The sequence below is a fragment of the Ursus maritimus genome, unplaced genomic scaffold (assembly GCF_017311325.1).
Source record: "Ursus maritimus isolate PB19 unplaced genomic scaffold, ASM1731132v1 scaffold_23, whole genome shotgun sequence".
Classification (NCBI taxonomy): Eukaryota; Metazoa; Chordata; class Mammalia; order Carnivora; family Ursidae; genus Ursus; species Ursus maritimus.
Window position 1 is genome coordinate 28570254 of NW_024424786.1, and position 27364 is coordinate 28597617.

A 27364-nucleotide genomic window follows, 5' to 3' on the forward strand; every position below is an offset into this window, starting at 1 on the left:
GGGGGGGGGGGGGGGGGGGGGGCAGAGGGACCAGCCCGTGTCCTCGGGTCAGCCTGGCCTCCCTGCTATAGTTCGCTCTGAGTCTTGAGGCTCTCCAGTGTTCTGTGTCCTAGAGTCTGGGCAGGGGGCCCAGGGCACGCCACATTCAGGCCAGGCTTGGAGGGACAGATTTGCAGACACCGTGTCTGGCCACGTGCCCAGGCTCCCTCTTCTGCCATGGAGCCCCGGGCTCAGTCCCTTCCGAGCTTCCATGTTCCTGGCAGGACATTTGCTCATTCCTGTCCACCTGCCGAGAGTCTGCCCTTCCACGTCTGCGCCCTCTGCTGCCCCACAGCTTCCCCTTTCAGGCAGCGCCCCGAGCCTCGCCTGGGCTGGCGTATCATCGGGGCTAAGTGGACTTGGAGCAGGTTTGAATTTTACCATCACTGGTGTGCAAGATATGCCGTCTGCCTTTACTTCTTCAGACCTGACCATCTGCCACGGAGCCCCTTCTGCCCGTTTGAAGGACGTTCCCTCCCAGGCATGTTGGGAAGCGAGGATTCTTGCCCCCTATGATCCTGTAGGAGTCTTGGTGGCCTCTGTGTGGCCCAGAACATTAATGGGCTAAGCCTTGGGGTCCAGTGAGGGCGAGTGGGAAGTGGCCATTTCCATGCCACCCCGGGCCCAGTAGGGTGTTTTTGGTTGCAGCTCAAAGCCATGAGTTTGGGTGCATAGACGCCCAGGCTCTCCCAGGCATCTCAGGGTGGCCCCCTGGAAGTCCCGTCACCGCCTGTGAAGGCTGGTCCAGGATCGAGGCCCTTGAGCCTGTAGCTCTTGGACCCGCCCCCACTCTACTTCTTGCTGATGTCCAGAGATGTTCAACAACTCTCTCCCTGGGCGTGCTGCCTCTGCCTGGGCTCTCTCTCCACCTCTGCGGGCTCCAGCCTATGCCCTCCGAGAAGGTTCCAGGGCCCAGAAGGTGGCCTATCTTCCTGGGCCCAGCAACCTCTGTGCCTGGCCTTGGCAGCCAGCAGCCCCCAAGACATGGGAGCCAAAGACTTGGCCACCGTCTTGGGAAGAGGGAGAGAGAGCTCCCGCAGTAGAGTGAACAAATCAGGACAACTTGTCTCAGTAGGTTCTCCTGCCCCCACACTGGCTGTAACAGATCAGTCAGTACCTCTCATTCCTTTGTGTCCTCAGCACCCACCATAAACCAGATTCGTTCCAAGACTAGAGGTGAAAGAAAAATCAGACAACATTGATCTCAAAGGAACTCGGGGTTTAAACAGCAGTTCTCAAATGGGGTCCTCAGACCAGAAGCATCAGCATTGCCTGGGAACTTGTTAGAAATGCAGATCTGCCGACTCCCACCCCAGACCTCATGAATCGGAGATTTGCGGGTGAGATCCAGCAATCTGGACTTCGACAGGTTCCCCAGGGGATTCTGATGCAAACTCGAGTTTGAGACTCACTGACCTCCACAGGCAGGTGGCAGGCGGTCTAATGCACTGGAGCAGTGGTGCGTGAAAGGGGTGATGGGGCTTATGCTGGGGAAGAGGAGGTGCTGGGAGGGGCTTGGATTATGAATGACTGACTTAGAGGTAGACAAAGAAATCTGTGTGTGACTTGGTGGAGGGAAGTGGATTCCTGGCAGCGGGATCAGCACATGCAAAGTCCCTGGGGCATGCTAGAGAAGAGGCCTTCAGGACCTACAAGTGGGTCGTGCTGGGCTAGAGCGGAGGAGGGTGTGGGGGAGGGGAGGGCTAGTCAATGGGCCTCTTGTGCTCTGAGTGGGGTTTCCCCAGCAGTGCTGGAGAGCCAGGTAAAGGGTTATGCAGGGGGGAGGGAAGATCTGTACCCTGGGAAGATGGGTGGTTGAGATAAAGGGTCTCTCTAGACCACAGCAGGTGTTGGGGTGTCTTCTGGAAGGCAGGGCTGTGCCTGTGGTGGATGGGGAGCCGGAGGCAGGGTGGGGCTGGGATACCCTGGGTCTTGGAGGAGCCCTGCCCTGTTGCCAGAACATTCCCACTGGGGAGCCACGCCTACTGCGTGTCGAAGCCCAGGTGGCGTTCTTCTGTCCAGCTCTTAGTACCTCCAGAACACTGTGTAACTGTTTTGCACTGTAATTAGTCTGGGCTTTCGTGCCTTCCACCCCCAAGAGTCTCCATTTACCGTCTCTGAGGGAGAGGAGACTACAAAGGGTCTGCATGGCTAGGTTCCAGACCTGGAGAGGCGGCGCCAAGAAATGCAAGAGGGAGCCCAGACCCCCTCTGACGGTGGAGCTGGGTAGAGGCTGGGACCCAGGCCACTGTTGGGCTGGGTCAGGAGGTCCCTGGCCTCCCTGCACCTCAGTACTGGCCTGCCAGCCCCATGGAGTGGCAGGGGAAGTCCCCAGCCCACCTCCTCGGAGGCCCAGCCTCCTTCAGAGGCCCCAGCCTCCCTCAATGCCTTCCTAGGGCCAGGCAGGCACTTGAAAGGGAACGGGGCCTCTCCCAGGCCTGGGGCTCTTGTTTGGGAAGGGGCCTCTGATGAGCTCATCCTGTGGTGAGTCGGGGCTGAGAGGAGGGAACTTGCAAACTGCAGCCAGGCTCCTGAGTCCTCGGGGAGGCCAGAGCTAGGGAGAGAGAAGGCCCCTACCCCGGAGGGTGGGGCAGGTATGCAACCGGCCTCCGGCTGGAGGGCCGGACATGGCCCCCTGTGACTGGCTCAGCAGCTGCTTTGGGCTGGCAGCCCCTGCTTCCCAGGCACCCACTTCTGGGGTAGTTCAGGCTCAAATGCCTTCGCTCAGAGCCCTGCAGTGCCTGCCCCCGCCTGGCCTGTGTGTATTCAAGCATCACATTAGCCCAAACCAGCAATCAGTGCAGATTTGCGGTGAGCGCTCAGAGGAGCTGCGGTTCTAGGGAAGGAGGTGCCAGCCAGGCCTCCGGCTTCAGGATGGCTCAGGCCTTTCGGCTTGATTCTGAGGACAGATTTAACCCTCGAGGAAAATGAACAGCAAGGCTTTGTGGCCTCACGGACTAACTGAACAGGAAGGGGTTTCAAGATCAGCTGTTTTGACTCCTTGAGAGGTGTTCATTGATCTTCTGCTTACATACTACTGGCAATGGAGAGCTCACTACCAGTCAAGACAGCAAGGTTCAGATTGCTTGTAAAGTTATTTTCCTGCTTTGCACAGAGGCAGCCGCGAGCAAGTCAGCTCTCTCCTTGGTGTGTAGACTCTGAGCACAGGTCTTCTCGGCTCATCTACAAACGCTGGGGTGTCACATGCCCAGGATAAATGTCAGCCCTTCCCTGGCAGGGAGCCGTGCTCAGCACATGACTGGCGCCCCCCCCTTGCCTCCCTCAGGTGGACCCACCAGTGCCTTAGAGACGAGGCCAGGCTGAGCCTCGGGCTTTCATCCTAACTCAGAAACCCCAGACTCTAAGATGCCCTGAGCCATCCTCCAGCACTGATCTCTGGAAGCTTCTGAGAGGCCTGTCTCCAGTAGCCTCCTTCCTTGTGCTGCCCCCTTCCCAGGCTCCCCAACCTTTTGCAGAATCTGTCTGCTCACATCCCTGGGGCTTCACTTCAGGGTGGTCTTGAGGTAAGCCGGTGGGTCTGTTATCATTTCTCTTACAGGGTAAGAAATAAGAATAACCTGTGAGCCCGCAGGTGGAGAAAGAGCCTTGAGACTGGCCGTGACCTCTGGCCTCCGCCTGCCCCTGCCCCTGCCCCGCTTCCCCCAGGGTGTGGACATCACCCCCAACCACGCGTCAGCCCCTCTCAACTTTGTTGTTGGCGTTGCTGTTTGGGTTTTTTTAAATAGTTTTACAGACGTATAATTTACATACTATGAAATTTGCTCATTTTCAAGGTGCGATCCACCCCCGTCTCCTCTCTGCCTCTGTAGATCTTGCTGTTTCTGGACATTTTGTGGTAATGGCAGCATATACCACGTGTGGACGCCTGTTTTTTACATCCTGGTAGAGGTGCGAGGAGGCAGTGCCCACTCACTGATACGCCCACCTTCCCAAGGCCACGTCCTGAGTGTGTTTTCTTCGAGTTGGGAGAGCTCACAGAGACACTGAGTGCGATCTTTATTTTAGTGCAAGAAGGAAATCATCTGTACGCAACCCTACGCTAGGACCGTCTGACATCTGCTTGAATACCCCCAGTGTCAGCCAGCTCACTACCCCTGGGACTGAAGGAAACTTGTGCCTCCTGGTCGCATGGTAAGCGCCAGGCTTGCTGACGTCATTTGATCTTTGGTTCCATCCTCTGAGATGGAATCATTTGACAGCTGACAAAACTGTAGCTCAGAGGGGTTGAGGCATTTACCCAAAGTCACACAGGTAGGAAGTGGGGGAAGCCAGGATTTAAATCCCAGATCTCTCTGATTTCAAATCCAGCTTTTAACAGCTATATGACATTTGCAGTCCTCCCAGGAGATGGAGAACACTCGTCTTTGTATCAGGGCGAATGCTCTCTTCTTGTAACTTGTACCCATTGTTTCTAGTTTTGCCAACAAGACCCACAAAGACCCCCAACCTAGACGTTGGTCCTATGGGTTTATGGCTGGCCCCGCCAGCGCTTTTCGGAGGACAGCCAAGTGGGGAGCATGAGAGAGAGAGGTTGGGCAGGGGCTGGGCTGACCCAGGCTGGCTCCTGGGACCCCTTGAGGATCCCCAACCCTCAACAGCATAGAGTCTGCTGGGACTGCTCCCTATCTAGTGACCCTCTGTTAGAGAAACTGGGGGCCCGGGAAAGGTCAGGGCCTCTGGTCTGAACGAGTTCTGCCCACACTTCAAAGGAAAAGGCAGGAGGGAAACAGACGTGGCATAAACTGCAAGAGAAGGATGGGTCTGGCAGCCCACTGACCCATTTTGCTTTTCTAGCCAAGTGGGACTCGGCATGAAACGGGAGGCCAGGCTTCATGTCCCCGACCCCCGCTGTAGCTAGACCTGCCCTGGGGCTGGGGTGGCAGGCCCGTGCAGAAGGGGAATGTGTCCCAGCCCCCACGGGTGCCCCCCAACCCAGCGTGGGCTTGGGAACCTGGACAGCCCAGCCCACAGCCAGCCTCTCTGATGCCACTGCAAAATACCAGACCACTTCTCGGGCTTTCCCAGAGATCTGGTGTCCCCCAGCAGAGCTGCAAGCCTACAATTAGGAAAGCAGCGAAGGGCTTAACTTTCTCTGGGCTGTGGGCTTTTCGGTGGGAAAGATAAGCCTGGTCTGGCTTAAGCTGGAGGGTAAGATACTATTTACTCCCAAAGAATACTCTCTGCCATGGGTGGGAACAGCCAGGGGCTCTGCCACCCCTTGCCGGGTCCCCAGGAAGCCTTGCCTGCCTGTCGACGCTCAGCCCGCTGGTTCACCGCAGTGCTTGCTCTCATTAGGAACGAAAATGAGAAAAGCTATCGTGTTCGATGCATTATTATCGGTGGAGTGCTTAGCTTGTGTAATGATCCCCTCCAATCCATGTAAGCTGGGAGTTGGGCTGGTAACCCCCACAGAGGTCCAGACTTAAGCCCCAGCTCCATCACTTCAATCTCTTGGCCTTGGGGAAGTGGCGCCATTCTACCTGAGAAATGGGAGCACCAATGGGTGCCTGAAAGTGGAACGTGAAGATGAGTCATGGCCTATACAAAACACCTACTCAGTGGCCCGGCTCCTCGTGGATAGGCTGTCGTATGAACCATTAGTATTGCTGGGAATAAGGCTCAGGTACGTGGAACCACAGCTATTCAGGGGCAAAGTGAGATTCAGACCCAGGGCCACGTGGCTGTGGATGCCAGGCCTCGGGCGGAGCAGCCAGGGAGCGGCCAGGGTGGGAGCCGGGTGGGCAGGGATGCTGGGTCCGGCCCTCGCAGGGGTGGCAGACACAGCCTTGGGCTCCAGAGAGGGAGGAAGGGCCCCGAGTGCTTCCTGTCCCCGCTCCCCTTTATGGAACAACAACCAGGCCATTCTCTGTTCTTCATCCCATGCCTCACTGATTTGTGCCCCTGGAGGCAGACAGAAGAGCACCCTGGCTCATTCCTGAGGAGAACAAAGATGGAGGTCAAAGCTGTATCCGACGGGGCAGGCGCTGGCTCCAGGGAAGGAAGGGGGTGTTGAGAATCAAGGGGGGTATTTCCAGCTTCCCCCCCAACTCCTGGATGCTGTAAACAAAAAGCCCTTCTGGATTCTCGTGTAGCCTTCACTACCCGTGACCTAGCTGTGAGGACTGGCGAGGCCCCTGGCCCTCTCTGGGCCTCGTGTTCTCATCTCCAAAATGCAGAACTAAACAGAAGGAAACAGTGCCTAGGCTGGAGAAATCGGGGAGGGCTTCAGGGCTGAGGAGATGTCAAGCTGGGCATTGAAGGGCTAGAAGAAGTTCTCTAGGGGGACAACAGTAGAAAAGGTGAGAGAACCAGAGAGAGACCCGGCTTCAGAGTGGGGGGTTTGAATGGCCTGTTCACAATGATTTGTGAATGAATAATCACGAATCATACATGTTCCTTATGAGAAAAAAAGAAATAGAAGTCACCTGAGAATCAAGAATAAAAGAAACCTCACCAAAAGTCAGTTCATATTCGATACCATTCCAGCCCTTTTTAATACGATTAAGCAAATAGCCTTTAAGCTCCCTCCTAGTCAGAGAATCTCTGATTCTGGGCAGACAGGAAAGAACAAAGAGCTGTCTTCTGGAAGCAGAGCCAGGCCCGGAGCGCTAGACAGACGGACAGCGCTTCCTGGGGGTGGGGGCTGGAAGATCAGGCCAGCGGGGACAGAGGCGCATGCAGGCAGACACAGGGGACAGCGGGACAGCGCTGGCGCCTGCCTCCCCGCAGGTCCTGACAGAGCTTGCAGCAGGACCTGGGGGGCCGAGGAGGGGAGGCCGAGGGGGAGGGCCTTTGTGTGCATGAATGAGGCCTTGTGGGCAGGGCCCCTGCCCCGCGGTTTCTGGAAAGGCCCTGCGCCTGTCAGCTGCTGGCAGGAGTGGCCATCGCACCACCAAGCAGCTGAGGGGTCCCCGTAATGGCTTCACTGTGGTTTCCTAAGACGTCTGGCTGCGGGGTACAGCAGGCTGCCGAGGGGGCCTGATGACACTGTGAGGTCACTGTTGCCGTCTTGCCAGCTCTTTGGCGCCGCCTTTAAAATAGGATTCATCTTCATGGACAGGGGCTGAGAGGGCGGGCGGCCGGTTGGCTGGGCCAGCAGCAGTGGGGTCAACACGGCAAGGCCCAATCTGTCTGCTCCTTGACTTCCAGACCCAAAGTTCAACTCAGGGTCTCATCCTGAGATAAGGTCCATGTCCTCTTTGAGCTCCTGCCTCCATCCCCCCAGCGCCCCCCCACCCGGGGGGTGGGGGGGGTGTGTGTTCCATTTCCTTCATGGACCCTGTGAAGTCTGTTAACAGTAATTACGAAGTTATGGGGAATTCCCAGGCCTCCTAATTAGTGTTAATAGGGGCTGGGCGAGCCGTTCATGGGAAAATAGATGTCTTTGTTTGCGTTCTCAAAATGACACCCCTGTGTTCTGCCCGTAGGTGTGACAGAGCTGTGTTCTCTTCTCTCCCCCCTCCTCGCAGTCCTAGAGCCCTGCACACAGTTGCACGCACCCGCCGGCCGTCGTCGTCACCGTGTGCCCATGCACACACGCGCGCACAGACACACTCATACACGTGCATCTACATGGATAAACACACACGCGCGCCCGGCAGCACATCCGACTTCAGGTCTTTGGATGCTGGATTAAGACATCATTTCGCAAGGCAAGCACCAAAAACCGAACAGCGTTTCAGCCACGCTCCCAGCCCTCCTTGGCGATACCGGGAGAGGCTCCCTTCCCCCACGCCGCACCCCGGCCCCAGAGACCCGGGTGCGCCAGCCTCCCCAAATTAGACTATATTACCAAACCATTACGTGTTCCAATTAGCGCGGCGAGCGAACCTGGCTGGCTGAGCAGGGTAATAACACTCCCCTCTTCCCGCTAACAGGCCGAGGCACGTTTCCCCAGGAGGAATGAGCCAAGCCGGGCTCCCCTCTGTCTCTGTTGGAATAATGAGATCCGGGCCTCTCGACCCGGGCCTGCGGAAGGCTCCCTGCCTTCCGAGTCTGTGTCCTCCTGGAGGAGGTCTCCTGTGGACCAAGCAGGAGGGAGGGAATGAATGAGGGAACAAAACTAGCGTTTATTGGATAGTATTGTCTGTTGAGCTTCTTCTAGGGTCTTCGACCCAGAATCATGCTCTCTCAACTGAGTTGTGGGTACCCACAGGGCCTGGGGCACTCTTCCCCAAGCCAAGGGTACCCAGACTCTCAGGATTAGCCCTGTATGTCCTAATAGACATTAGTATGCCTTGTAGATTGGGAAAACAATACCTGATTTTTATATTAAAACAACTGTGGATATATTTTGAAATGAAATACCATATATATGTGGTATGAGAGAGGCTATAACTATAAATCATGAATCTGTGAGGTACACATGAGATTTATAGGCAATTTTACTCTCTCACTTTCTTCTCTGGGCTGGGTCCCCAGATTTCTAGGTGTGTGGGGGTAACAAGATTTCTTCTGTAGCCACTGCAGGAACTGGGGAGTAAGAGTTGGTAAGGTTCTAAGCCATAGCATAATGCTGTGTGACGTTGGCCAAGCCTCTACACCTTTCTGATCCTCTTCTCTCTGAATGGCACAATGGCAATGGTAATAACACGTCCCCAGGGCCAGGGTCACAGTATGCAGTCTGGGCAGTTGTGGGGGTGGGGGGGTGTCCTACACTTAGAAAAGCTAATACTGTGCTGTGGCCATCTTGAAATTCTTAACGTCTGAACCAGAGATCCCTCATTATTACTGGGTCCCACCAATTATAGCCAGTCCCACATCTTTTGATAGATTTTTAGCAAGAGTTAAATCGGAACTTTGTGAAGGAGGCCCACACAGAGATTCATTCCTTCCTCCCTTCCTCCATTCCTTCCTTCCCCAAACAGCCACTGAGCACTCACTCTGTGGCAGACGCTGTCCCAGATGCTGGGATTCAGCAGTGAACTGGGCAGACAGAGTCACTGCCCTCCTGCGTTCGAAGGAAGGGGAAAGAAGATAAATAACAGGAACAACAGAGGGACACACAGTGACTAGGGAGAGAGACTATTTTAGGTGGGAGGGGGGAGGGGGATGGTCAGGGACAGTGTCCCTGAAGAATTTGATCAGAGACCTGAATGAAGCAAGGGATTATGCCATGTGGAATAGCTGAGGGAAAGAAGGTCCCAAGCAGCAGGCCCAGCAGGTGCAAAGGCCCTGAGGTAGGAATGTGCTTGCCCTGTGGAAGAAGAGACCAATATGGCTGTCGTGGGGTAAGGGAAAAGGAGGGTGGTTGGCGATGAGTGCAGTGATGCGTGGGGGGGGGGTGCTCATAAACTGTTGGGAGGATGTTAATGGGAGTAAGTAAATGACAAGGGGTAGGGGATTCCTTCAGCAGAGCTCTTGACTCTGGGTCAGGGCTGGGTTCTCTGCTGTCGGTGAGGGATGGCTCCCCTCCTAGCTCTCTGCCTCTCTGACTGGACAAGAACCCCGATGGCCTCCTGCTCCATCCTGGCCCCGTCAGCCGAACCAAGCCAGGGGGAGAAGCTGGGAAGGAGACAGGGTGGGAGAGGGAGAGCTGCCTACCTTTCTGGAGCCCCCACATCGCTGGCCCATCTTGCAACCCCGGGCCTGCCACTGCCGGGGAAGGCCAGTCCCCTCTGGGCGCAGCTGGGCCCACGGCCAAAGTTGCACCAAGGATCCCTAGATCCATATTGTGGAGAGAACCCTGACCTTGCAATGGGGTCATTGAAAAGTAGCAGAGAGGGGGGTGAAAAGGCCTGGCTTTCCCGTTCACACATCCAAGGTATCCATACCTCGGAAGGTTGCCGAAGGCTTCTCTGAGGTGCGTGTGAAGATACATGGAGCCCAGCTGTGCGAGGGGACCCTCCCGGGGGCCCCTGCCGCATGCCGGGTTTGCTACTGAGGGCACCCGCATTGTATCACCCCGACTGGCCCGGGAGGCCCTGTCTGCCCCCCAGGGGCACATGGCATGGCAAGGAAGTGGTTTATTCCCACCCCTGTCGCCCCTCGTCCCTCAGGTGATGGGATCCGGGTTCTCGTTAGGGTTTCTCTCTTACTGGAACACCTACCTTAGGAAGCCCAATACGATGCCTCTACGGGAGACCGTTTCCCACGGCCTTTCTTCTCCCACAACATTTGCTGTTCAGAAGTACACCAAGGAAGGAGCCTGCGGGGGGATAACGGCCTCAAGCAAAGCTCAGAATCCTCTTCTGGACACTCGCGGTAGCTACAGGGTAGCCCTGCTGCTTGCGTCCTCCTGGACGTGACCTAGCTCTGCACGTGTGGTCAGGGCCTGGTGGCTCTGAAGTCACCTTACAGAGGCGCAGACATGAAGCGCCTTGCTCAAGGTCACACTGGAGCCTAGGACAGCGTCCTTGTAAAGCCTGCTCTGTATGGACCCTCATCCCCATCGCCATGTGGCCCCTGCCCCATGAACTTGCCGAGGCTTCCTTTCTTAATTACAGGGCTGCCAGGGGGAAATGAAACACCCGCCAGGTTCTTCCTTTCCCCAGCAAGGAGGTGCCCCAGGACCCCCTCCTCCCAGCAGGGCCCCGGCGGACCTGAGGTTGCCTTGGGCGAGCCAGCTTTGTAAAAGGGCTCACACATGCAGAGCCTCTAAATTAATTGTGGCCGCTGCCCGCTGGGGGTCACAGTTCCAGGGCAGGGTTAGGGGATTTATGTCCAGGCCCCCAGCGAGGTGTGCTTTCAGAGAAGTGTTGCAGCTGACATAAGCAGGTAGCCTCCCGCCTCCCCAGGAAATGGTCAGAGAGAGAGAGTGTGTGTGTGTGTGTGTGTGTGTACACACGCACACGCATGCGATCACTTTTAGACAGGGGCCAGAGAGCAGACAGAGGCAGAGATAATACTCTAAGACAGAGAGGCAGAGGCTGGCCGTAAGGTTGGAACCTGAGCCCGGATCACCGGACCAAGGACATACCGCCTCAGGAATTGCAAAACCGGTGGCAATTCTCCTTTGATTGGAGCCTGGCCTGAAGCCCCGTCCCAGGACCCTCGCCCCCGCCATGCAGAGGACACACAGGTGGCTGGCACGTCTGCTGCATGTGCTCCGGAGGGCAGCTCAGGTGGGCACAGAGAGCGTGTGGCCTCCGCTGCCAAGCTCATGCCCCTGGTGATCCAGGGTCCGTAAGGGGTGGGACCCACTTTCCTCTGCCCCCCCAAGTGCTCGTTTCAGCGAGCCTTCTTAAACCCTGACCCCTTTATTCCACTCGCATGTGTGAGATCTGGAGGCTGCAGACTGGCCTGTATTTACACATTTAAATGATGGGGTCTGCTTGTCAACTATTCAGACCACCATTTCCATTCCTAAAAGGACAATACCTGAATCCTTTCCACCCCAAAGTGGAACCCATGACCCCTAGATGTGTGCTTCACATTGGCACTGGGAGCCATGAACCTGGCTCAACGCCTAGGATGGCCGAGCAAAAGGTGTGGCTTCCAGATGAATGATGATACGACTCCAGCTTCTCGAGAACATTCTCATGTCTCAGGCACAGTGGTCTCATCGGCGTTCACATGACCATGAGACTACATGGTCCGCAGAGGCTCAGAGAAGCCGAAGCCACACGGTAGTGAGCAGGAGAGATGAGTCCCCCGGTCACTCTGATGCCTCTGGCCACTCAACATGCTGCCACCCCAGGACAGCCCACAGAGGACAAGTCACTTGCTCAAGATTATGCTGTTGGCTGATGGCAAAGCAAAGACTGGATCCTGAGCCCCCCACTTTTCCCTCTTTTCTAGTGGGTTTCCTAATTCTGGAGAATTCCATGATTTGCCCCACCAGCTCTGAGAGACCTTGGACACGCTCTGAGCCCAGAGGCTGGAACTAACCGCCTGGGTTCTAGTGCCAGCCTAATGGCTGTGCAACTCTGGGCAAGTTACTCCATAGCTCTGTGTCTCAGTTTCCGCATCTGTGAAATGGGCATAGTAATTGTGCCCACTTTATAGATTGTTGCAAAAATTACATGAGTTAATCGATATGAACTGTTTAGACTTGTGCTTGGCGCATAGAAGGCGCTCCGTAAATGCTAACTCATCATCGCCATCATCAATGCCTTCCCCCCTTCCCTGGGGATGCAGAGGCCATAACCAGCTCAGATTTGGCCACACCATCCACCGGTCTCTCTGCCCCTTCTCATTGCTGTTGGGCTTTAGCAGAACAGGGAGGGGGCCTTCCCAGGCACAAGAGGCTAATCAAAGCGCCGCTCCTCGGCTTATCACAGGCTCTTCCTGGGTCATCTGTCATTCATTAGAACCACGGAAGACCTGCAGCAGGCAGACCCACCAGGGCTGGCCAGACCTGGTGTCTCCGTGTGTCAGGCTCAGCAAGTAGCAGGGCCAAGACCAAGGGCACAGCCTTCCTCGCCATCCGGCAGCCCTGGTGCAGCAGAGCCCCGCTCCGAAGAGCTCTTGACAAAGGATGCATTCCAGGGGTCCTTCTTCCTGGATTCAGACAGGGCAGTGGGGCCAGGCCCTGGCATCAGAGGTTGACTAGCTCCAGCTTTTCCAGCACCTTCTTCTGGAAAGCTCCCCCCTGCGCTGTTCAAACCCTGGAATGCCCCCTCACCGCTGCCAGGGGCATAGCCAGGGCCCTGCCTGCTGTGGTTCACTTAGCCTCCCAGTCTGGGTTTGCTAATTGCTGAGGGCACTGGCCCCCACCCACAGGGGCCCCCTTAGACCCTCCCAATAACCTGGGGAGGTGCTTCCATCTTTATCCTTGTGGCACAGTGAAGCCACCGAGGCTCAGAGAGGTTTGGGGGATTTGGTAGAGGCTCCACAGCCTGGACACAGGGCCGGAACCCAGTTCTGTTCTCCCCCTTTCTCTGGCCCCCTGCACCACGGGGGAGAACCGCATTCACTTCTAATCTACTGCTTTAACCCAAGGTCAGTCCCTAAATATTCCTTAGTGTCAGGGCTCCACAAACCACAATCAGGGAGCCAAATCCTGCCTCGTCTTTTTTTTTGTAAATAAACTTGTGCTGGCCCCCACCCATGACCATTCCTTTGCATGCAATCTGCGGCTACTTTCTCAAACAAAGCAGAGTTGCATCACGGTGACGGAAACAGTATGTCTGCAAAAGCCTAAAATATTTACTGTCCGGCTCTCTAAGGAAAAAGTTGCCACCTGTGCTCCGGATGAGTACCTGTGATCGATCCCCTCCTGTCCCCTTCCCTGGGCTCCTCCCATCCTGCCCGGCACCAGCTCAAGGGAAGAGCAAGGTGAGCATTTCTGTCCCATTGGACAGATGGAGAAACTAGGACCTGAAGTTTTATTTTTTCATTATTATTATTTTGTCGGGAGGAAGTAGAAATCTTCTCCTGGCGCTCCGTAAGCCCGAATACTTGCTCACCCCCAGGCTTTTGGGCGGGATTGTCTGCGTCTTTCCTGGCCTGGAAATGATGTTTGGTGGAGTTGGTGACCAGGCTTCTATGGAGGACAGAGGATGCATTTGTTCCCCTTTGTCTGAGCCCCCCACCCCCACCCCCTGTCCCTGTCTCCACCCAAGCCCAGCCCTTCCCCTCCCCCAGCCCTGACCTGCATCCTTCTTTAGGACCTGTGTTCTAGGAGCAGCTGGGATGATTTTTTTATGGGGAGGAAAGAAAACAGGGCTCTCTGACTCCTGCCTGTCAGTCTGCTCAGGCCCCGTCCCAGATTCTCCTTTGATTCATTTCCTTACAGGCTTTCCTCAGCCAGACAGGAGCTCTGACATGGTCTCTCCCATTTTTTCAGTTGTTTGCCCTCCAAAACTTGAGCTGCAAATACCTGTAGTCATTCCCCTTATGGGAAGGGGTTGTGGCCTCCCTAATTCGGGCCAGGTGACTAGACTCAATTGCAGTTGCCCTGGGAAGACCCAGTGCCTCTAATATTTATTGCCACGCAAATGTATCTGGGGCAGTGACCCCCATGGACATGAGGCTAGGAGGCGGAGGGAGCAGGCTTGATTTCTTCTCCAGCAACAGTTCTTGGGCCCTGGGGCGGGGGTGTGGGGGAGTTCAGGGACTCCTGTCCTGGTGGGTGAGAAGAAGGCGGAAACCTCACCCATCTGCCCCCAGTACAGGAAACCTGCTAACTCAAGGTGGGGAAGCTTTGGGATCACCCAGGATAACCCAGCTTTGAGGGGCCTCCCCTCCATACTGCACCAGCCATCACCTAGGCAGGAGGGAAGGGAGCTAGGGCCAGTGAAGTCCCCTCACTGAACACAGGCTGAGATACAAGGAAGCTCCAGGCAGAGGGGAGCGAAGTGAAACTGATGGGACATTGACAGCAACCTGGGTCATTGAAACAATGGTGAAATCTGCAGCCAAGTGGAAAGCACAACACCTGGGACCCACGCCCACCTTGAACATCTCAAGCAAGCTCCTTAAGTCCTCTGGGCCCTACTCCCCATAAATTAAAATCATCTCTGCCTGCCTGCCTTGCTGGACGGTGTGAAGATGAAGCAAGGGCATAAATACAGAAGGGCTTTGGGAGCCGTGAAGCAGGGTATTGAGGGAAAGCGTTGTGCTGTGATTAATGTCAAGCACGATGGAATTTGCTCAGATGCCAGGAGGAACTTCCCTACTTGAGGAGACATTGGAATGAAGTCATGGGGTTTATCCTCCTTACTGAAGGTCTTTAAGAATAAGATCAGCTCGGCTTGCCCGGTACAGCTCTTCTTGATGTTGGCAGAGGCGTGGGCCGGGTGACTTCGGATGTCTTTTTCGTGACACTAGAGTTAGTTCAATCAGGCGGAAAGTACCCGGTGGCCCTATCTGTGAGTGTGCGTGTGTGTGTGCACACGTGTGCCTCTCGTATGAACCTATGTGTGTGGCTGTGTCTGTGTGTCTGTGTGTGTGTGTCTGTGTTTGTACATTTGTGTGTGCTTGTGTGTCTGTATGTGAGTGCATGTCTGCGTGGCTGTGTCGCGTTGCGGTATGTGTGGGTTTGTGTGCGTGTGTCCTGTGTGTAGTGGAGTCCGTGAAGACGGCCTCAAGCTGACTCATCTTGATTGCTAAGTTGTTGGAAGAAATTCCTCTTGCCGTCTTATCCAGCTTTGGAGGATGTGGACAAAGCGCCAGGGCCAGAAAAGGATTTTAAGTTTGATGTTAGCTAGTTGATTTGTTGTTCTAGTTATACACGTTTCTAAATGTGGGGTAAGAAGAGCTAGGTGAAGAGCGCCCGCTCCGGAGTGGACTGGGGGGGCCTGAATGCAGCCTCCCCTGCTTTCCGGTGATGCTGGTCTCTTACTTCCCCTCTGGGGGCCTCAGCTTCCACATCTGTAGAGTGGGGCTAACAGTGCCTACCTCCCAGCATCGTCGTAAGGATTAAGTGAATTAGAACAGGTGAAGCCCTTAGCGCAGTGCCTGGCCCACAGAATGGACCTCGCACATGCTAGCCGCTGCTGTTACTAGGGTGAGCAGTGTCTCTGGCCCTGGCTCCTGATAGATGGAGCAGAAAAAGCACCGGTTTTGGAGCCCACACTGCCTCGGGTTCAAGTTTGCCACTTAGCAGCTGTGTGGCCTTGGGCCAGTCACTGCATGTCTCTGATCCCACTTTTCTCACCTGTGAATTGGGACTAATACTAGGCCTGCCCCATAGGATGATAGTGAGGTTCAAAGGAGAGAAGGCGAGAACTTTACACGGAGTTCACTGTACAGTAACCCCTTTATCAAAAAGTCAGTTTCTCTTGTCCACCTGCAAAAGAGAACCCCCCCGCCCCGTCACCTCCCCTCATTACTCCTACCAGTTGAATTCTGGGTCTCACTCACTGCCTGGGTCCCAGTCATAATCTGCTTTATCCTGTGGGACATTAGGGGCAGCCACAGAGCCTGGAGCCCTCCACGCCCTTCTCTGCATAGGAGGTGGGGGGGCCCCTCTGGCAGGAATTGCCTGGACTCCCCCACTCCTTCATCCCAGCTTAGACCTGTGCCCTTTCCCGCCCTTTCCCAGGCCCCCTCATACCCAAGAAGCCATTAAATATTTAAATCCGGGCTGTTTGGCGAGCCAGATTGCCCCAGCAACAGCCCTGCATATTTTGGGATGGATTACCAAAGCCTTTCAAAGGGTCTCTTGCAGCTCCAGGCCCTGAGGAGGGATGAAATGTGGGAAGGGAGGGAGGTCTGGGGGCTCCGGTTCCCCACCCAGGCTTAGAGATGCAGTTGGCCCTGGGAAACAGCGGAAGGACTCCAGGGTTAGAGAGAGGGCAGGCCACATAGAATTTTCTGGACTGGAACCCAGGACTCGGGCCTGCCGGCTCCTTCTCTTCACCACTGGCTCTGCCTCGTGTGGTCTGAGAGCCCATCAGCCAGTGGGTGCCCTAGCACCTAACAGTGTGCCTCCTGGGTCTGCAGCCAGCTGGGCCACCGTGGGACGCTCACTCAGCTTCTCTGAGCCTCGGTACACTTCCCGGTGACTCGGGAGTGACTGGCCCATTGCAGGCGATGTGGCACGTGGGAAGCAGGAGCAGTGATTATATCGATACTGTTCCAGTCAGTACCCCATGTGTGCCCTGAAGGAACTCAGAGGAAGTGGGAGACACGGCTCTGGCCACCCAGGGCTTATGGGGTCCAACAAGAGTGGAATGCTCAGACAGCACATCCCTGCCCCTTCCAGTCCTGGAGCCAGTGTCCTGCCCCCGCCACGGTCACCTTTCCCGTGGGATTTCCCCAGGCGGAGTTCCGAGGCCACCCCCAGCCTGTGCCAAGGCTGCCCCTAGTGGGTGGCGGGGAGCACCCAGGCTGGGGGTCTGGACGATGTCATCCAGCCCGACGGTGGGGTGCGCCCTTGGACTGGTCCCTTCCTCCCCATCCCCCACATGCACGCCAGCGTCCTTGGCTACCGGATGGGGGTGACCTCCTTTCTGGAGCAGCCTCCCTCCAGCTGGCACGGACGCGCTAGCAGACCGTAAGGATGGGCTGTTCCCCCAACACTCCATCCTGTGGGTGTCCCTCAGGAAGCAAGCCTGACGAGGATGCCGGCCTGCAGCCTCCTCCTGGTCTCTGTGTGGACACTGCTCCTTGAAGCGACTTGGGCCTGGGGTGGGCGGCCGAGAGGCCCAGAGCGCCCACTGCTGACCAGGGGACACCAGCGGCTCTCTGAGCACCTCCTTCCCTGTATTCAGTTCCATCTCAGATCTCTGGGGTAGCAGAAAAGAGGCTGCCGCTCACCCGGCCCCAGGCTCTCTCCCAGTGTGGGACCCACACCATCTCCCAGACCTGAGTGTCCCTGTCACAGCCCACAAGGATGGCCTCCGGGGCCTGGGAGCCTTGTTGTTGGCTTGGAATGTCCACTCATTTCCCCCACCTGCCTTCCTTTCCCCGGATCCCAAGGCTGGCAGTCAGGGAAACTTCCACCTGAGGCTCAGGGAGGCCTGGCATCAGCACTCTGCCCTGCCCTTGTCCCTCCCAGCCCCTGGTCTCCGGTGTCCTGAGGCCAAATCCTGTGCCCAGTGCACGGAGTGACTGCTCCTCTCTGCTCACACCCAAGTTCACATTGGTTTCCTTGTCTTCAGCACCTTGACCGTGGGAAGTGAAAGTCTCTACAAGAGGGCACAGAGCCTCTGTCCCCAGAGGCCTTTGCAAACAGGCTGTCCGAGCGCCAAGGCAGGAGGATGGACCCAGGGTCCTGTGTCTGGGATGAGCACCTTCTGTGGCTTCAGTGCGGCCCAGGTCCATGGAGGGAATGGGAAGCGTGCATTGCAGCAAGGGTCACTGTGGGCATCAGCAGGCCCAAAGTCCCCAGGGCCACACCTCCGGAAGACAGTCCGGGCAGAAGAACAAGGAATCCTGCTTTGTCTGTCCTAACCATGCCTCCAACCTACTGTGTGACTTTGGGCCAGTGATTGCACCTCTCTGAGTTTTCCATTGGTAGAGCGGGAGTGCCCACCTCCCGGGTGGTCGGGAGGATTCATCAAGGTGGTGTGTGCCGTGTCCTTTCAGGCGCCAAAATAAATTCAGATGTCAGTCTTGGCAGGCTGCCTTGAGTAGGGGAAGTGGACTTAAAGTCAGGAGCTCCTTGGGGGCACCTGGGTGGCTCAGTCGGTTAGGCATCTGCCTTTGGCTCAGGTCATGATCTCAGGGTCCTGGGATCGAGCCTCATGTCGGGCTCCCTGCTCATCGGGGAGCCTGCTTCTCCCTCTCCTCCCTGCTCATGCTCTCTTTTGCTTTCTCTGTCTCTCTCTCTCAAATAAATAAGTAAAAACTTAAAAAAAAAAAAAATCAGGAGCTCCTGCTTCCAGCTGTGCTGTGTGACTTTGGGTAGGACTCTGCCCCTCTCTGGGCCTCAGCATCCACTGTGAAAAGAGGGAGTTGGAGGTCACCCTCACTAAGACACTTCCATCTTTGAGGATTCTCTGATCGAAACAGCCCCACGGGAGTTCTGGAACAAGGGAAAGGGTTGTGGCAGGGACCAAGCACCCAGGCCCGGTTCAACTCACACCCTAGAGATGGGGGCTTCCTAGACCCTGCAGATCAGCTGCTCTGTCCCCTCGACATTCATGACTCCGTGAGTCTTGGGGGGGGGGGCAGGGGAGGCTGTCTTTTAGGACCGCACTGCATCCCCGGCAGGCTCTGCCTGGTTAACCTTCACGGCGCCGCCCCCAGGAGCCTAATTAGATTTGAGCCCCCGCTCAGCTGTGTCCATGTCCCCGTGTCCACGCCATCACCAGGCATGCCAGGATTTTGGGCCAATTGCTTGTTTACGAGACGGTCTGTCTTGGGAGGAGGCCCAGCAGGCACAGCCAGCGAGCAAATAATTGCTCCCCCCTCCGCTTTGAACCTGATGGCGAGAATCGTTTTTATCCTGACGAGCCTCTGCCCCGTGTGTGTCCTGATGAAGGAAAACAAACACGGGTCTCAGAGTCTGGCAAACCTCAGGTCAGGTCTGGCTCCGGGACCTTTCTAGCCCCGTGGAGACTTGGTTTCCCGAGCTGTGAAAGCGAATGATGGTGGGATCATCCATTCTGCAGAGGCTTTTGTGGGATTGAGTCCAATCGCTCTAGGTGAACACTTGTGACACAGTGCCCTGTTCATGGCCCTGTGCTCCCTGCACCCTGGCCTCCCCAGTGCCGAACACCCCCTCCAGCCCCGCCCTCGCTTCTCGGTGGGCCCAAAGCACTTGGTTGGGATGGCGGTTAACACTCCTCTCCAAGTGTGGGGTTATGGCTTGGCACGAGATTTGAGTGAGTCCTTGCATGAGGAAAGCCGCCGGTGTCTGCACCTTGGACCACGCCCAGGGCTGGCACTGGCGGGGGCCTGGCATGCAGGCAGGAAGGAACTGGTGTGCAGGCACCCAAGTGCTTTCAGCTCCATCATTTCCCCCCCGGTGGTTGCAACGACTCTGAAAACCCCCATCTGGCAGGTGAGGAGCCGGATGCTCAGGAGGCAGACTGGCCCAGGTCTTGCAGCTTGTCCAGGCAGAGCCCTGCTGGGGGGGAAACCAGGGTGCTGGAGGCCTGGTGGCTCCAGTGGGATCCTGGCCCACAGCGCCCTCGCCTGGCTGGGGCGCTTGTAAGACACTTCTGGGCTTTACACCAGCCCAGACCTGCATTTGTTTCTTCCCATGGGGCTTCTCCATTGCTCATGTCCACCTGCCTCCTTCTCTCTCTCCAGAAAGTATGCCGGGGGGCCGAGGGCAGTGAGAGTAAAAGGAGTGATTTATGAACTGAGCTGTTCTTCTTAATCAGAGAACCCCTCCCGGGTCCGCACTGTGCAGATGGGATCTAGCCGCCATCTGGGGTGGTGGGAGGGGCCAGGTTAATAAAGCTGTCTGGCCCAGGCAGGGGCCTGCACAGGAGAACCCCGAGGCACTGCGTGACCTCACCCGTCTCTGCTCCTCTCTGGGCCTCAGGGCTCCCATCTGTCAAGGGATGGCAGGATTGGGTCATCCCCTAGAGGCCTCCAGCTGGCATAGGGGAGGGCGCTAGCTGGCTCCCTGGGAGTCTGCCTGGTTGCCTGATTCAGGATAGAGCAGCCCTGGGTTGGAAATTTCAGAGCCCAAGGCATAGCCCTTCCTCTTTCAGGTGTCCTTTCCACGGGCTGGTGTCTCGTCGGGAGCTCTGATTTGGAGTCTGAGTCGTGGCCGCGTCCGACTAACCACGTGAATAAACTCAGGCCAGTTCATTATATTCTGTCCATTTCAGCTGCCTCATATGGAGAACGGGATAATAATGGTACCGACCTCGTAGGCGAGGAGGACATAGGAGAACGCAGGAGAAATGCTTAGCAGAGCCTGCTACGTGGTTAACATGCAGTACTAGGAGTTATTGTTAGAGCTGGTTATCACAAAATTGTAGCAGTTAACTTGAATTTGGGGCCATTTACGGGAAAGATATCTATAGCCATCCCGACCAAGCCATTGGCCCACAGTTCTCTCCCGTGCCCACCTCCACTGATGACTGTTGGGTGTGGTTTGGGCGCCCACTTATTTCAGATATATGAAGCTGCTGATCATAGCAGCCCCCACGGGAAGAGCGCTCTGCAGGTTTCCAAGGGTTTTCGTATCAGATCAGTTAATTCCCTGTGCTTCATATCATGAATTCTTTTTTTAAAGGATGTATTTATTTGTTTGAGACAGAGAGCGAGAGCAGGGGGAGGAGCAGAGGGAGAGGGAAAGAGAGAAACTCAAGCAGACTCCACACTGAGCACAGAGCCGGACTTGGGGCTCGATCCCAGGACCCTGAGATCATGCCCTGAGCCAAAACCAAGAGTCAGTAGCTTAACCGACTGCGCCACCCAGGCGTCCCCATATCATGAATTCTTACAACCACTTTTGGCTTTGAAATTGAGGATCACAGTTTTCAGAGGAGAACCTGGCATCTCAGGGAGGGTTAGTGACTTTCTGAAGGTCTCAAGGGAGCTGGCCAAGGCAAGTGCCGTCCCAGCAGGGACGGGGTGCATGTGACAGGTATCCCCTCGGCTGCCCTTTGCCAGCTTCCCCTTAATGCAGATCTTTGCTGGGGCAGGAAACAGTCAGGAACCAGGCCATGGGCTGGGGGAGCAGGAAGAATAAAGAAAGATGGCAGGTTGTTAAGGGCATTTGGAACCCCAAAGAGGGGTAAGCCCATTTCAGCCCAGGAGCTGGCATACAACGGGGCAGGGATATCCAGTGAAGGGGGGAGGGAGAGGCCAAACGGAGTTCAGGGCCACCTCCTCATCACTGGATGGGCCCTTGTGTGCCACCTGGGCCTCAATGTCCAGAGGAAGATGAGTCCCCTCACCCTTGGGACAACTGCCAGCCTGAGATGCTAGGCAGGGCAGGGATGGGGCAGGGGAGAAACAGGGTTAGGAGAAATCTGACTCCTCCCTGCTTCCCTGAGCCCTGGGCTAGGTGTGGGGTACAGCCCCTGAACTAGAAGTGGGGCTCCCCTCCCTAAGGCCACAGAGACCCTAACTCTAGAAAGGAGCCTGAGTTGGCTTCCTCCCGCCCTGGACAAAGTTCCAGCCAAAGCTTCTTGGACCTTGATTGGACCCAGGGGGCTTCTCCCTGCCCCTCCGCCACCCCCTCATGCCCACCCTGCTGGTCGTGTCCTGCCTGGTAGAGGCCAGAGTGCACAGAACCTCCCCTCAGCCCGAGGGCCGATTTCAGGGGATTGATCACTGTTTAGGCCAGATGGGGCTGGGCTTCTGCCCCCCTCCCCATCCTGACCCCCAGTACGGCTACTGCGACGCCTTGCCAGGAATCTCCTGGGATCACAGGAGGATGCTCAGCTCAGACTTACATCTGTCAGTCTCGGTTTCCTTCTGTAAAATGGGCCAATAGCCCGCCCAGCAGGACTGCCGTGAGGATTCAGTACAATCACGCTCGGGCGGATCAAGCGCTTTCTCTCAGAGCTAGTTCTGATCCTGATTCTGGGTTTGCACTCAGGCTCCCAGGCGTCCTAGCTGTGTGATGCTGGACAAGCATTGCCCCGCGGGGCTTGGCTTCCTCTTTGTACATGGCCGCGCCCCCGTGATCCCTGCTTCCAGGGGTCGTAAGCACTCGGGGAACTCACGTGTGAGCGTGTAGCCCAAAGCTCTGCTCTGCTGATCCAGAGGCAGGCAGTTGGCGAGCCTGCCGCGCGTGCGTGTGTGTGTGTGTGTGTGTGTGTGTGTGTGTGTGTGTGTGTTTAGGCTCTAGGGTCTCAGTGAGCTCTCAGGAGGGAGGGCCCTGCTTCTGCCTTTCCACCTGCCCAGCCTCGCCTCCACCCTTCCTCAAGACTTGCTCCCCTGTGCCGCCTCTTCCCCGAGAAGCCCCCCACTGCCTGCAGAGGAGTTACACCCGTGGACAGTTAGTCCTCCTTCCTGCAGGTCCCCAGCCCTATCGTCACCCCTTTCTTCGTCTCCTCCAATCTCCTCCACCACCTGATACAAACGGCAAGCCTACCGCTGTCTCCATCCCCAAAACGCCCCCTGACTGCGAGGGTGAGCACCCCGCTCCCTAGCACGGCGCCCAGCACACAGTAGGTGCTCTGTCCGCGTCTCATAAGCAGATGCCGGCGTGGATGGAGAGGAGTCTTTCAGCCACCACGCCTCCACCGACAGGGACGGGAAGCAATCTCAGCCGGCACCTGCGACTCCCAGGTTTCCCCCTTCCTCCCCATGAGAATGCCCCCTGCGACCCAAGCTCCACGGCCTCCCTTATCCAGGTCCTCCTTGCACAGGACCCAGCCATCGGATTCCCCACAGGTGTGGCAGAACGACTGAAAGCAAGCCCTCATTTCCACCGCTGGGATCTGGCTCCTTACAGAAGCCTTCTGGCAAATCCTTCTGTGAGGCGAAGCAACCTTTTCCGGCATCCAATCTCTCCCTTGGGAGTCAGGATTTCTGGGGCAGGGGGGTTTGAAGAACACGTCCCTGCTGGCACTCTCTACGGAGGCCTCCCCGCAGATGCCCAGGGGACATCCAGGGGACATCCAGGTGTGTGGGTCACCACGCCCGCTGCCTCCTCTCAGTTCATCAGCCGCATGCGGTGTGTCAGCACAAAGCCTGTGCCTGGAACTGAGAGTCTCTTAAAGCTGTGGCTCCCCGCACCGCTCCTGGGAGGACCCAGGAGCTGCCATCTGGGCCAAGGGCAGGCACCCCGGGCAGGCCTCCCCAGCTGGAGTGGGCCCAGAGGCTGAGAGCTTTTCATTAGCGCTAATGGACCCAGATTAGCAAGGCCTGCCCTGTGTGCGTCCTTAGGGCAGGTTTTCATAAACAGCTTCTTGAACGTGGCTGCTCCTTATTGACTTCCTATAGTAATTGAATATTTTCTCCTTCTAGGACAAGCTGGGCCAATAAAAGAATATACAAGCGCCCCTGTGACTAGAAGATTCTGTCCTGCTGACACCTGAAGAGCCGCCCAGGTAACAAGTCAGCAATCGACCCCCCTCTCCCTGTGCACCTCTACCCTGTCCCCTGACACCGCCCAGCCTCGTCCTCAGTTCTCTGTCTGTCTTGGCCCACATCACTGCCTGCTGTCCGTCTTTCTCCGGCTTTCCCTCTCGTCCTGACCGGTCTTTATTTCTCTGATTCGCAAAATTTGCACTGTTCTCTGTCTCTGTTGCTCTTTTCCCACTATTCCTTCATTCAGACCTATGACTTGAGGACCCACTGTGTGCCAGGCACTGCCGTGGACACTAGGAATAAGGCAGTGAATGAAACAAGCCCCCGCCTTGATGAAGCATGCGTGCCAACAAGGGAAGACGCGTGCTTCCGGCATAAACAGGCACAAGACCCAGCCCGGCGTGTGGTCCCAGGGCCCTGACCTGGCCTTCGAGACCAGGGCGCTCGGCTCACATCCATCACTAACTGGTTGGATGACTTGGCCTCGCCCCCTCTCCATTTCTCAGCCTGTTTTCTCGTTTCCAAAGTGAAGGGGATCCAGCAGGTCAGTGCTGCCCTGCCTGCTCGTGACCGGGGACATAGATAACCCAAGCACCGGCTTCCAAACCAGGGGTGACACAAACAGTGGCATCAGAGAAAAGTGTCACTTCAATCCCCTTCAAGCTCTGAACCCACTGGGTTTGTTGCTCGAGAAACAGTCGCTTGCATCTGGGGGTCACATTGTGCGATAACACGCCCGTGTGTGAGCCCAGAGCCGTCGCTTGGCCAGGACACCATGACAGGCACCACGACAGGAGCCTTGAGACCGTGAGATCCAGGGCAGCAGGCCCCCCCACCCCCAGGCTCACCCTGGGGCAGACCCCTGCATGGAAGGGCAGCGGGAAACGCAGCACCTAGCCAGCTCCCCTGCACGCTTCCCCCACGCACGTGGGGAGTTGAACTCACATGAAGTCAGGTCTGCCTGCGATGTCGACTTCCACATTTCATCCCTCTGGGCCCCAAGATTTAAAGGCTCTTATCCATCAAACAGTGCTGTCTTTACCAAGTCACTTCCTAAGTCTACGTTCGTGTCTCTCTTGAGTTTTTGTACTGCCAAGTCGTATAAGCCTAGCGGTTAGAACTTCTGAATAATCCAAGAAACAGGGTCCCCACCCTGGGGTACTTTAATTGCCCCCAAAACCCAAGATACTTGCTCCGTGGGCCAGCCAGCGGTGAGTGGATGATTTCTGAGGTGTTATTCGCAATCCTGAAAATAGCTTTAGGAGATTGCCAGTCTCAGGGAACCCCATTTGAGGACCACTCTCCCCACTCAGAAATCCCCTGCATCAGACCCCTCCCCTCTCCTGATGCGGGGAACTTGGCCAGTGTGATGGTGTCCAGGAGAGTAGGGGAGAGGAGCCACCAATAGTGGGGCCACAGGGAGGGAAGAAGGGATGGAGCCGCGTGGGCCAGGCGTGGCGTGAGGGACCCTGCGTCTATTCCTGTTCAGTCTTCAGTCCACACGATTGCCTGAGAAGGTCAGCATTCCTGTCCCCATTTAGCAGGCCCAGGGAAGCTGTGTGTCTGTCCAAGGTCATGAGGCTGGAAAGTGGAAGGACCAGGCCCCGTCTGATCCGGCCACCCCCACCCACACTAATGCTCTCTCCTCTGGATCCCGTCGAGTCCAGGGATGGGGGAAACCTCAGTGGGCCTTTCAGCCCATGCCCTAGAGAGAGTGTTCATTTCCCTTCAGCAGAGAGACCTCTGTTTCTCCTTCCCAAGTGCCTTTGAACATTATGTCTGAGAAACAGTGAAGCCCTCGGACCGCATAGTCTCAAGATTCTTCTCAGCCCACCTTCCAGAGACTGTCCCCACCCTCTTTTTGAGGTAAATTACGGGACTGGGCTGTCATTCGCTTAACTTCCAAAAGGCTCTGTGGTGAGTGGAGCTCTCAGCCAGGTCCAGGCAGGGATTGGGGGTTCCCTGGTCTGTCCCTCTTGTCCGGCCAGTTGGCTAAGTGGGTGTGTCCCACACTCGGAAACGTGTGGTTGCAGGTGGAGCTGGCAGGTGTCCGTCTTGTGACTTCAGCCTGGGGGTGGATGATGGCCCAGAAGGCTGATAGCCCTGAACAGGGATAAATGAGGTGACAGAGGAGATAGGAAGACAGGCCTGCATTTTGGAGGACGATGTTTGAACGGGGCGAGGGAATTAGCACTTAATCGAAAATGATGCTGAAGAATTGTGGCTCCAGATGCAGACAGACCTGGGTTCAAATCCTGGCTCAGGCACTTCTGTGCTGTGTGACCTGGGATGAGTGATGGTACCTCTCTGAGCCTCAATTCCTTGGCCTGATAAGTGGAGATGACGTTATTGCTACCCTGGAACTTTATGAGAAGTGAGATTGTGCGTGTTCCTTCGCACCTGGTAAGAATTTAAGATCCGCCCGCTGTTACTAGCTGTTGCTAGTGTCAGCCTCCGTGTCCCAAGCCCTGAGCTTCGTATTTTCCATGCATTATGCAGAAAGCATTATTTTTATACTAATTTTAAATACAAGGAAACTCAGATGCATGCAGTTTAGGAACTTGTCCACCAGCTGAGCCTGGCGGGGCTGGGATCCCATCCTTGGTCAGGCACCAACGCCCCCTCTCTGCTCAAACCCCTCGCCCTGGAGCTGGACCTGCGCCTCTGGATCTCCCTCCGCCCTCTGGCTACCATCATCTTATTTTTCTACCCGTCTCACCTTTGAGGTTGTCAGAGGCTCTTCCCAGGAGACACGCTCCTTTTACTGCATATGTCTGGGAGCCCGGCACACCACAAGCTACCCATTAGATATAATCTGTAACGAATGTGGTCCGTAATAAATACAGGTAGCCTGTTTATGGGCTGCCATATTTATTATGCCCCTTAATTGCTACAAAGCCAGAGCCAGCTGAAGCCAGATCCCGCCCTGGAGAGCAGCTTTGCCTAGGTGGGCCAAGGAGGGGGCCGCTAGAGCCCGGCCTCCCGCAGACTTCTAGCATCTTAATGGGGCTGTCCCTTCTGCCCTCCAAAGGCCCATCCAGTTCAAGCCTGATGGAGGGAACTGACATGTCCTCCAACTGCTCCATCGTTTTGCAGAGGAAGATGCTGAGGCCAGAGAGAGGAGGTGACTCGGAGAGCAGGAGACTGGGGCTCTGGACTCCCAGTCCAGTGCTCCTGCTGCCCTTTTCTCTACCTGAAAGCTGTCCCTAGGCCCGGAGGAGCACAGGGTCTGGAGTGGGCTGAGTGGCATACTTATAAGCCCTGGCATGTTGTGCAGGTCGCTTCATTTCCCTGAGCCTCAGTGTCCTCATCTGTAAAATGGACAGTGCTTCCCACTTCATGGGAATCATTGAAAGAGTCAGGGTAGGCATGTGGAGCTGGCATGTGGCTGGCAAGGGGTCAGTGCTGAATAAATATTCTTTCCTTCCCTCTTCTCTGTTTCCAAAGAGCGCTGAGTCTCAGCAGACGTGTGGAGTTGAGTCACCCTGGTACCGAAGGGAGAGAGGGTCGGAATGCAGCGCCCAGGGTTCAGGGCACTGTCCTGGGTCCTGAGCTCAGGGCGAGCAGCAGCCCAGGGAGGCCCGGACACCTGCCAAGTTGGTGTGGCCATGGTGAGAGCTGTCCACCCCGCTCCAGGCCAGTGCGGGCACTGACTTCTCACCGCATGCCACGATGTGGGCCCTCAGTGCCCATTCTTGCAGACGAGGAAACTGAGGCTTCCAGAAGTTCGGTCACTTACCAAAGACATAGCGGTAGAAAGATGAAGAGCTGGGACTGGAGCCCCAGGTGTGTTCGACTCCAGAGCCTGTGCTCAGAACCTCTGTGTTTAGATGCAGATGAGATGCTGCTTCTAGAAGGCCAGAGGTAGAGGAGGGACATGGCTGGCAGGTGGGCCTGGAGATGGCATCCCGGGGAGCTGCTCTGCAGGCAGAGAGCCGGGCTGAGGGCTGAGGGAGCGGACAAAGATGACCCACGGGATGAGGGTCAAGAATGAGGGTCAAGACTGGCAGGGGCCAATCAGAAG

The 27364-nt window shown here is 56.3% G+C and overlaps 1 protein-coding gene across 1 annotated transcript in view; it reads left to right on the forward strand.

The window, feature by feature from the left end:
• The window catches only part of TSPAN18 (tetraspanin 18), a 148075-nt gene that overhangs the window by 97054 nt on the left and 23657 nt on the right, over positions 1-27364 (forward strand). Inside the window, exon 3 of the mRNA XM_008701046.2 lies at positions 23278-23360. The gene's annotated coding sequence lies outside the window, so the exon portion shown is untranslated. The remainder of the gene's footprint in view (positions 1-23277; positions 23361-27364) is intronic.